Source organism: Mastomys coucha, unplaced genomic scaffold (genome assembly GCF_008632895.1).
Source record: "Mastomys coucha isolate ucsf_1 unplaced genomic scaffold, UCSF_Mcou_1 pScaffold15, whole genome shotgun sequence".
Lineage (NCBI taxonomy): Eukaryota > Metazoa > Chordata > Mammalia > Rodentia > Muridae > Mastomys > Mastomys coucha.
The window spans coordinates 71942002-71952301 of NW_022196897.1; the positions used below are offsets into that span (position 1 = coordinate 71942002).

Sequence of the window (10300 nt, forward strand, 5' to 3'; positions counted from 1 at the left end):
TGCCTTCAGAGGGAGAGAATGCACCTAATCCTGTAGAAACTTGGTTCTTAAGGGAAGTGGGATGCCTGGGAGAAGGAAAGAGAGAAGGGGAACACCCTCTCAAAGTTGAAGGGAATGGGGGAAGGCAGTGAGGAACTCTGGGAGGGGAGGTTGAAATGTGGGGCAACATTTGATACATAAATAAGTAAAATAGCTAATTAAAACAAAAGATAAGTTCAAATTACTTATCCACTGCAGTTTTCGTTTCATTAACTCTATTATTACTCTATCGGATCTTGCACATTTAAGGACTAGCTCATGCATTCAGTTAATTCCATTTTTTATGTTCATTGACATGTTCATTATGTATATACATATATGAATATGCACACACATATATGAATCCATTTTTTGAATATCTATCAAGTAGTTGACAATTTATATTTGTTCTTCTCTTGATTGAATGCTGACTTTACTAATCATTTCCTGGTTGGCCAATCTGAGCTAAATATGGTAGTAGCAATTGCCATTTTTCATACTGCCTTACTGCCTTCAACTGTCCCACCATATCTTGTCTTGCAGCTTTTTACAAAATTCTCCTATTCTCTGTACTTATTATTATCATTATTAATTATTATTTTAAAACTACTAAAATAATTATTTTGGGATATAATGAGATGTTATAATATATGTATATGATGTGCAGTGCTTAAATTCTTTAACATGGCTTTACCTCATGTACTATATTTGATTATTTTGTAGTGAAATTATTTTAAATTTATTCTTTTAGTAATGAAATGATATATGGCTGTTTCAATGGTGAATATTTTCAGTGCTCTGTTCAATTGGCCAATAAATTTATCCTTCATATTTAACTTAAACATTGTCCCCTCGACCATCATCTCCATTTTTCCTACTTACCATTCCTCTATAGTATCTGGTAATTACCAATCTATTCTCTATTCCTGTATATTTAACTTGGATTTTATATATAAAGGATGTTATATCTTAGGTATCAGCCTTTCTGTGCCTGGAATATTTCATTAAGCATGATATTCTGTAGATTTACCCACAGTATACTAAAGGACAAAGCCACACAACATTCCATGATCCAAGTAGATTTGAAAAATGTAGAGTATGTCCACAATTATTCTTTTTCTAATGATTTAAGTTTTATTGCATTATGATGATAAAATATACATGATTTCAATTTATCTGAATTTGTTAACATTTAAAAACATATTTTAAGTAAATAGAATTAAATCACATTCTTCTTTCCCTTTTGTAGTTCAACTCCTTCCAGAGACCCCTTAAATACCTACAATACCTTTTTTTGTCATATTCTTTAAAATTTATAAAATATTATAACAATAAAAATGAGTATTATAAAAGTTGTTTGATATAAAACAACAATCAATTTAGCAGTCTGATGTAGATGTTTGTCTACAGCAATCCTGAAAATACATACGTTTTTCTCAATATAAATTTTACATAACTCCAAACATATTAATTGTATATTTTAAAATAATACATCACTACTAGTATTTCCTTAAATGAACATAAATATATAAAGTCTTTTTGTTTATTTGTTTGCTTTGTATTTAGTAGAGCTTAAAATCTGGCTCTTACTGTGGTACAAGCCCAAAATAAGAACGATTTTTAGACATTGGATTTCATTGTCATAAGGCTGTATGTACTTCAAGGACCCTCACATCACCAAAGGAATTTACTTCCAAAGTAGTTAAGCTGTGAGTTGACAGTTCTGCTGCTCCAAGGAATGAATTGTAGCCACAGTTTTTGGACACAGACTTCCTGTTATGGTCAAAGCTATTTGACTTGAGTGAGTGGCTTTATTCTCAGCCCATAGAGAACAGGTTACATCCATTTAAGAAATGGTGTGTGTATTAATGTCTATCCATAAAGTCATTCACCAACTGTTTCAATGAACAATGGTTCTGCTTGGAGGGTGGCACAGACATTAGGTGAGGGTAAGAATCTGGTTCATTGGCTGTGATAATTTGGAAAAGCATTCATCTCAGAGAAAGAGTAACTTATAAAGTCCTCTTCTTCAAACTTGATACAGGAATTACAAACGTTAAGCAAAGCATTCAGTCTCACTCTTTGTGTTCTCTTACAAGCCACCTCCCACGAAAATTGTCTACATTTCTTTTGGTTGTATAAATACTTTTGAAATATGTAAGCTGTTCTGAAAACCATAGTGTAATGTAAAAACATGAAATAAACAATACTACTAATAGAGAGGCTGAGATAGGAGAAGCAAGATTTCAAGACCCTTATGTTGTACACAAGACACTGCCACATACAAACAAGCTGAAAGTGTATATGGATTGTACAATATTGGACCTACTTCTCTAATTACTAAGTTAGAGAGACCACTGAATGACAGTCAACAAATTTCTAATTCTTCATATTTTTGGATTTCAATCCATTAGGATATGTTGGTAATATTAATTTTCATATTAAGATATTAAGAAAAAGTAATTGTCATTTCCTGTTGTTTTTATTGTAAGGGGTGGAATTATGTTTGTGTGGGTTTGTTGAAAGATTATTTTCTTGCTTCTTCTAGTGTGTTGTTTTGCTCCTTTTATTGGTGTTTTCCATTTATTATCCTTTGTAGGACTGGATTTGTGGAAAGATATTGTATAAATTGGTTTTGTCATGGAATATCTTGTTTTCTCCATCTATGGTAACTGAAAGTTTTGCTGGGTATAGTAGCCTGGGCTGGCATTTATGTTCTTGTAGGGTCTGTGTGACATCTGCCCAGGATCTTTTAGACTAGTGGTGTTGGCTCCCTCCCCCCTGCCTCAGTTCTGTGGCTTCTGAGCTGACAGCCTGCCTGAGACTGGAAGCAGACTCCTGCTGGACTTAAACAATGGCCCACTACACTGCAATTTTGCTTTTGAGGATTTCAAAGGAAGCTATACAACGTTGCTGAAACACCTACTGCCTGAGGACATGCTGAATGTAAACAAACCTGACTGCCTGAGAACTGAGTTTGAGAGATCTCAGTATCTCCATGTCTGAGACTGTATTTATGTTATGCATATGTTTTATTTCTGGAGTTTTCGGTTTCATTTCTTACCTGACTATATAAGTTCAAAATACCCCCAAGTAAATGGATACTTTGATACATTACTTGGCGTCCATGTCTCTTTGTTCTCCCGACCTGTTTATTTTGCAGGTCCTGTCTAACCTGCGGCTGAAATGACCCACAGACCCGAGTGGAACTGTGGGATGGTTCACTCAGAAGGCGCCTGGGCGTGGTACTCAGACACAGAGGAAATAGATAAAGGCCACACTGTCTGTTTGCAGAGCTCTGCATAAAGAAGAAAGGAAACAAGAAAAGGGACATATTCCATTCCACACGGTAGGAAATTTTTGCAAGCACTGGCCATATTGTAGAAGTCCGTGTAGGAAGGTTACGGGGTCTCTGTTGGATCGGTACTGACCCAGTGCATGATTCACCTAGGGTTTTGACAGTGGAAATGGGGTCAAGCATATTCAGGATGCAGATAAACTACTTAGAATGAAGGGAGTCAGGGTTAAGAGGAAAGCATTGACAAATCTTTCAGAAAAGATAGAAGCTCACTGTCCTTGGCTGGGACTGACCAAGATAAATAAAAAAAACTTGGGAGAAAATCGGAAAGGCCCTCAGAAATAATAAGGTGGATGGATTTCTTATCCACCTTTCGGGGCTTGTTATAGATATCATGGAGCAAGAGAAAGAGCAGAAAGAAGAGCTTTCAGAAAGCGAACTAAGTTTGACTAGCTCTGATATTACTATGGAGACAGATAGTTCCTCGGTAGACTCCAGTACGGAGAGCGAGAGGGATCAAGAATCCTCCTCAGGTTCAAGTACAATGACTGAGGAGGCCCAAACTACTTCTGCAAAAAGCAAATTCACCAAATCTCATGGAAAGAAGTGGCATGCCCAAGCAAAATCTGCTTCATCCCGGATAAGAGAAAAAACTCAAAAAGAGTCACATTTAAGTAAGGCAGAGCTTGAAATTAAGCTACAAAAATTAAGTGAGGAGCTAAGGGAGTTTAAGTCACTAGCAGGCAGAAGGAAAGACAGCTATCTGGAAGCAGGACATTTGCCTTTAGAGAGAGCATTCTGCCAGGCTCGGGAGAGCGGGCAGGACACTTCTGGACTGCTAGTTTTCCCAGTTGTGGAATGGCGAGATCAGAATGACGATGTGTATAGATATTATCAGGCTTTGGATATCAAAATTATTAAGGATCTAAAGGAAGCAATTCATCAATATGTCCCTAAGGTGCCGTTTACTCAAGTGCTGTTGGACAATGTCATAGATTCTAATCTAACGCAGCAGGATTGGAAGATTTTGTGCTGAGCCACACTGCAGGCGGGTGATTATTTGGTTTGGAACTCAGAGTGGCAGGAAGCTAGCAAGAAATCAGCTATGCAGACCGCTCAGTCAGGTAACCCAGACAGGAATTTAGACATGCTTCTAGGGGAAGGACAGTTTTAAGGGAATGCTAAACAGATCGAGTACCCCGCTAGAGCATTTGCCCAACTTGCTATATTGGCTAGAAAGGCTTGGTTGCAATTACGCACGAAAGGTAAAGGTAGTGGGACTTTGGCTGGCATCTGGCAGGTTCCAGAGGAACCTTTCCAGAACTTCATAGCTAGATTACAGCAGGCAGCAAGCAGAACGCTTGGGACTTCCTATACGGACAGTCTGCTTATCACACAATTAGCTTTTGAGAATGCTAATTCGACATGCAGAGCAGTTATTCTGCCGCACAAGGGTCAAATGGATTTATCTGGATATATTTGCCTTTGTGCAGACATTGGACCTTCTTATAATCAGGGTTTAGCTATTGCAGTGGCATCGCAGGGCACTACAGTTCCAGAAATTCTGGCACAATGGCAGGAAAATAAAAAATGTTATTTGAAACTGTCCCGCAGTTTCATGAACTGGGTTCTGCCTCGACCGAAGGGACAAAGGAGACCTGAAACACAGAGTTCGAGAACAAAAGGACACCGGAGCCAAGTTGAGGATTTCCAATCAAGGCTCCCCTTTACTTTGGCGGTTCAGCATTTATATACAAGAGAGCATAACTGAATCTCTAGGTTACAACAACATTTGAATAACATAAGGAATTCAGGAGGAGTCAGGAAGAGTCCGAAAGGGAAGCTGGCTGCTGGGCTGAAGGTGGAGACTCAGGGTGTCCCGCAGGTCTTGACTCAGGGGAGTGGCCAGAGGTGCAGTCCACAGTGGGGGAGGTGGTCAACAACAGATGTTCTCAGGCTGTATATGTGCCAGCCAGCAGGTGTAGCTTCCTCTGGAATCCTCAAAGGTGGAACTCATAGTAGTGAGTCTTTGGTTCAGGCACAGAAGGCATGAGTTGAGTCTGCAGTGGCAAGCTCCAATGTCTTGCATCTGAGGGACCCCAACAGTTATTCATGTGGAAGTATTAATCATTTCAAAAATGAGTGTCCTAAAAAATTAGGAGCTGCACCAAAAGTCTGTGCTTGTTGCAAGAGGGGGAAACATTGGACTAAAGAGTGTTGAATTAAAAAGTGTTTTCAAGACAACTCCTGGTCAAAAAACGAATCCTGGTCAAAAAACAGCCCCAAGCCCCGTTCTTAAAACAGCAGGCAGCATATGGGGCCACAAGGCTGCCAACAAGTCAGGAAGATCTGTATCTGAGCTCTTCAAAGCAACTCCAGGAAGTGCAGGAGTGGACCTATGCTCCACCTGTCACATAGTACTAACCCCAGAGATGGGAGTTAAGATTCTGCCCACTGGAGTTCATGGGCCTTTACCTTCAGAGACTTGGGGGTTTGTAATTGGAAAAGGTAGCATGATTGTGAATGGATTGCAAATTTATCCAGGTGTTATGGACCATTATTATCAGGGAGAAATTAAGATCATGGCCTCCTCGCCACATGGTGTCATTACCATACCTGCTAATCAAAAGATTGCTCAACTCATCTTGGTTCCTTTGTATCCAATGTCTTCTAAGGCTGTTACTAACGAGGAAGGACAGAGTTGTTTTGGAGCTCCTGAAGTATTTTGGGTACAGTCTATTGCTAATAAAAGACCTAATCTTAAATTAATTATTGAAGGAAAAAGTTTTGAAGCTTTAATAGATACTGGAGCTGATGTGACCATTATTAGAGGCCAAAACTGGCCCTCAACTTGGCCTTTAACTGTATCTATCACTCATCTCCAAGGAATCGGCTATGCCAATAACCTAAAATGAAGCTCTAAGCTTCTAAGCTGGAGAGATGCGAAAGGTAATTCAGGGCAGATCCAGCCATATGTCATGTCAAATATCCCTGTTACTCTGTGGGGGAGAGATCTGTTATCACAGATGTGGCTGGTATTGTGCAGCCCTAGTGAGTTAGCTAATAAACAGAGGTCAAAACAGGACATTAGAACATACAGAGGCCATAAGCCTTGTTCTAATAATAAAGGTTTGAAACATTTTCCATGATGGCCACTATCTTGCCTGTGCCTCATGCTGATAAAATTCAGTGGATAAATAATATTCCAGTATGGGCTGATCAGTGGTCTTTATCTCAAGAGAAAATAGAAGCAGCTTGCTAGTGCAGGAACAATTGAAAGCAGGACATCTGAGGGAATCAAATTCCCCATGGAATATGCCTATATTCGTTATCAAGAAAAAGTCAGGTAAATGGAGACTATTATAAGACTTAAGGAAGGTAAATGAAACTATGGTAGTAATGGGAACATTACAAACTGGATTACCATCTCCAGTGACAATTCCAAAAGGATTTTGCAAGATATTTATGGACTTAAAGGACTGTTTCTTTACAATTCCTTTGCACCGTGAGGATTGTGAGAGATTTGCTTTTAGTGTTCCATCTGCTAATTTTAAGGAACCTATGAAAAGATATCAATGGATAGTCCTTCCTCGAGGCATGGCTAATAGTCCTATGCTATGTCAGAAGTTTGTGGCACAGGTCATTGACCCTATAAGGAAAAAATGGCCAATGATATATATTGCCCATTACACAGATGATGTCCTTTTAGCAGGAAAAATTCCTCAAGAAGTACTTTTATGTTATAGAGACTTACAAGTTGCCTTAAATGAGAAGGGACTACAGATAGCTCCAGAAAAGGTGCAAACTCAGAATCCATATAATTATTTAGGCTTTACACTCACGGATCAAGCTGTTATTCCTCAAAAGGTAGTTATTCATAGAGACAAATTAAAGACCTTAAATGATTTTCAAAAATTATTAGGTGATATCAATTGGCTTCGTCCCTACTTAAAGCTTACTACAGGAGATTTGAAGCCCTTATTTGATATTCTCAAAGGTAGTTCTGATCCAAATTCTCCTAGATTTTTAACTGAAGAAGGAATGTCAGCCTTACAACAGGTAGAAAATGCTATTGAAAATCAATTTGTTACTTACATAGATTATTCTTTACCTTTTTATTTATTAATATTTATATGACTCATGCTCCCACAGAGTTGTTATGGCAGAATGCACCTCTAATGTGGATTTATTCAAGGATATCTCCTAAACATAATATCTTGCCATATTATGAAGCTGTGGCTCAAATAATTGTGCTTGGTAGGAAACAAGCACTGACTTATTTTGGCAAGGAGCCAGATGTTATCATACAGCTTTTTACCTTGGAGGAAGATGCATGGTTAAAACAGCATAGCACAGACTGGTGGCTTGCTCAGATAGGATTTCAAGGAATTATAGATAATCATTATCCCCAGGATAAAGTGATAAAGTTCGTAAATGTGGATGAAGTGATTTTTCCTAGTATAACTTCTCCACATCCCTTTAATAATGCCCTTGTGGTATTCTCTGATGGTTCCTCTAAAGGAAAAGCTAGATATCTCATTAATAATCAACAGGTGGTCATAAAGACTCCCGGTCTCTCAGCTCAATTAGCTGAATTAACAACAGTATTAAAGGTGTTTGAAGCTGTACCTGATGCATTTAATCTCTACACAGACAGCCTTTACATAACCCATTCAGTACCGTTGTTAGAGACATGTGGTACATTTAATTTCTACACCACAGCAGGAGCCTTGTTTTCTCAATTACTAAGCATCATTCTTGCATGAAAAAATCAGTTTTATATTAGTAATACACGGGCTCATTCTGGCCTACCTGGGCCATTAGCCAGAGGCAATAATCTCATTGACAGGGCTCTGGTAGGACAGGTTTTAGTTTCAGATCCTGTGGCCTTAGCTAAACGGGATCATGATAATTTCCACCTGTCTAGCCAAACTCTGAGGCTCAAACATAAAATTTCCAAAGAGCAAGCAAGAATGATTGTTAAACAATGATCTAAGTGTGTTATTTTAACTCCAGTACCGCATTTGGGGGTGAACCCAAGGGGCCTTATGCCCAACCAAATTTGGCAGATGGATGTATCTCATTATGCAGAATTTGGAAAGCTTAAATATATACATGTCTGTATTGACACTTGTTCAGGATTTATGTTTGCATCCCTGCATATAGGAGAAGCCTCTAGAAATGTAATTGTTCATTGTTTACAAGCCTTTAATGTTATGTGTTTACCCAAAGTGATTAAGACAGACAATTGACCAGGTTACACTGACAAAAACTTTATGTCTTTTTGCAAGGATTTTGGCATTACTCATAAAACTGGGATCCCATATAACACTATGGGACAAGGAATTGTTGAGCGAGCACATCATACACTTAAAACTGGCTTTTGAAAACCGGGGGTCGGGGGGGAACCTGTTTCCTCTGAGATCCCCAAAGGCACACCTTGCCTTTGTGCTTTTTATTTTGAATTTTTTGCAGACTGACATCAAAGGTCAGTCCACTACAGACTGACATTGGCATCCTAACACTTCAAGTTTGTATGCCATGGTCAAATGGAGGGACCCGCTCAAGAATGCTTGGCATGGGCTGGACCCCATCTTGGTCTGGGGCAGAGGGTCCATATGTATTTTTTCCCAGAAAGATGATGGATCACGGTGGCTTCCTGAAAGGCTAATACGCCAAGTGGTCTCAGAGTCACAGCCTTCTTAGCAAATGTGCTTAAACGCACTGCTGAGAAGTCTTTTTCTTTTCTTTTTCTTTCGTTTTCTTTCATTTTTTAAGCTGACAGTCTTTTTCTGCCAGCCTTGAATTGGCTTCTTCCCATTTGATTCCGGAAAATTGCTTACTCCCGAAGCAAAACAAACAATTCAAATACACAGGCTCATGCCCGGACAAAGAGGTCTGGCTAGTAAGATCCCGAAGTCACTGGCCTAACCCTACTAATTTGTTTATGAATTGAGACCTGTTCCCTAGGTAACTGCCTCCAGAGTCAAAGCCGGTAATTTGCAACCCAGAGACTTACACCCAGATCCAGCACCATGGTGAGAAACCTTTCGAAAACTTCAAAGAAAGCTACTTTCAGAGAAACAGTGGCATTTCTCAGACTTTGCAGGCATTAAAGGCATATCTTGGCATTTGCTGCACAAATGGATGGTGCATTACCGAAGCCTGTCTCTTTGGGTTTGGGCTATGGCGCTATCAACCTAAGACAAAGGCACATGCCAAGTGGCTGTGTTTTTTATTTTTTGAAAATAAAAAACATGTTATAAGCCCAGTTTGCAGTGTCAAACTAGCTGCACATCGCTTTGATGATGGGTAAGATGCTAGCCAGCATGAATAAAATACACAGGTCTTTCCATCTAAGCACTGTAAAGGTTCCCGTGCAAAACTCTGCCCTTTGATATGGTCTTGATCCTGCCTTTTATCTAATGAAGAAGCGGGAGATGTTGGCTCCCTCCCCCAGCTCAGAGGCAGAGCTGATAGCCTGGGACTGAAGGTGGCCACCTGCTGGGCTAAACAATGGCCCCACTACACTGCAGTTTTGCCTTTGAGGATTTCAAAGGAAGCTGCACCTGGTTGCTGACTCGGCCTACTGCCCGAGGACAGGCTGAATGTAAACAAACCTGACTGCCTGAGAACTGAGTTTGAGAGATCTTGGCTTCTCCACTTATGAGACTGTATTTATGTTATGCATATCTGGAGTTTTCAGTTTCATTTCTTACCTGACTATATAAGTTTAAAATACCCCCAAGTAAGTGTATGCTTTGATACATTACTTGGCGTCCATGTCTCTTTGTTTTCCTGACCCATTTATTTTGCAGGTCGTGTCTAACCTCTGGCTGAAGAGACCCACAGACCTGAGTGGAACTGCAGGATAGTTTCACTCAGAGTGGAATTTCTTTTCTGCTCCAATCAATTTGAGTTCTGTAGGCTTCTTGTATGTTCCTGGGCATCTCTTTCTTTAGGTTAGGGAAGTTTTCTTCTATA

At 39.5% G+C, this 10300-nt stretch overlaps 1 long non-coding RNA gene across 2 annotated transcripts in view; it reads left to right on the plus strand.

Annotated features, from left to right (window-relative positions):
* Nucleotides 1-10300, plus strand: part of LOC116092053 — a 51746-nt gene that overhangs the window by 15539 nt on the left and 25907 nt on the right. For both annotated transcript variants that reach the window (XR_004119162.1, XR_004119161.1), the window contains exon 2: nucleotides 3182-3367. This is a non-coding gene — a long non-coding RNA (uncharacterized LOC116092053). The remainder of the gene's footprint in view (nucleotides 1-3181; nucleotides 3368-10300) is intronic.